Genomic DNA, 940 nt, shown 5'->3' on the forward strand with positions numbered 1-940 from the left:
CATCCCTAACAAGAAAACAAATGAGGAAAGGAAAAAGGGTCGAAATAGGCATATTTGGACTCAGTTTCAGCTATATTATGAACACTGTATGCCTCTTAATGTTTAACTTCTGCTGTATTAAGAAAATGTTGATTTTTCCCCCTTTGATATCTGATCAATTAAATGATGATTTAGCTTCTAAATGATGTTGTTATTGTATTATCATTTGCAAGGAACCATGTTATTTTGAAAAATCGTGAGGCTGATGATGATACATAGAGTCAGTGGACAATATTTGTTAGCGGTGGGTTTGGACGGTTACAAATGGTGTTAGGCCATCGAATGGTGTAATAGCAAGGATGCTATGGCCCCTTAAGAGGGTGGATTGTGAGATCCTACGTCGGTTAGAGAGGAGAACAAAACATTTCTACATTTCTACCTTTCTTATAAAGTTGTGAAAATCTCTCCTCTTAGTAGATGCATTTTAAAATCGTGAGAGTGACGACAATACATATGTAACGGACCAAAGCAGACAATATTTTGAGAAGAGAGCTGTACCAAATTTATTCCAAACTTCTTATTCTAAAAGCTTAAACAGTAAAAGGGCAAACAACACAGTGTCAATAGCAATAAGGCTTGAAATGGCAGTTCATCAATTACTTAAGGTACTTAGTAAACCAAGCCAACAAGTCTCCATGAGCCTCATCTGCACATTTGACCGCCTCTTCATCTTCAACATTGTACCTCACAGTCCACCCATGAGAGACTTTCGGAAAGATCTTCACGAACCCATCAACCTATACATCCAACAAGCCAAAATTTACATTTATTTTCGACAACGGGACTGCCATTTGACATGCAGCCACGGAGAACTCATATCGAGCTTAGACGTGTTCGTGGTAAGAGATTCAACGATATGATAAGAACTCAACTACATGAAATAGAATGAAGAAAACTAAAA

The sequence above is a fragment of the Cucurbita pepo genome, unplaced genomic scaffold (assembly GCF_002806865.2).
Source record: "Cucurbita pepo subsp. pepo cultivar mu-cu-16 unplaced genomic scaffold, ASM280686v2 Cp4.1_scaffold001217, whole genome shotgun sequence".
Lineage (NCBI taxonomy): Eukaryota > Viridiplantae > Streptophyta > Magnoliopsida > Cucurbitales > Cucurbitaceae > Cucurbita > Cucurbita pepo.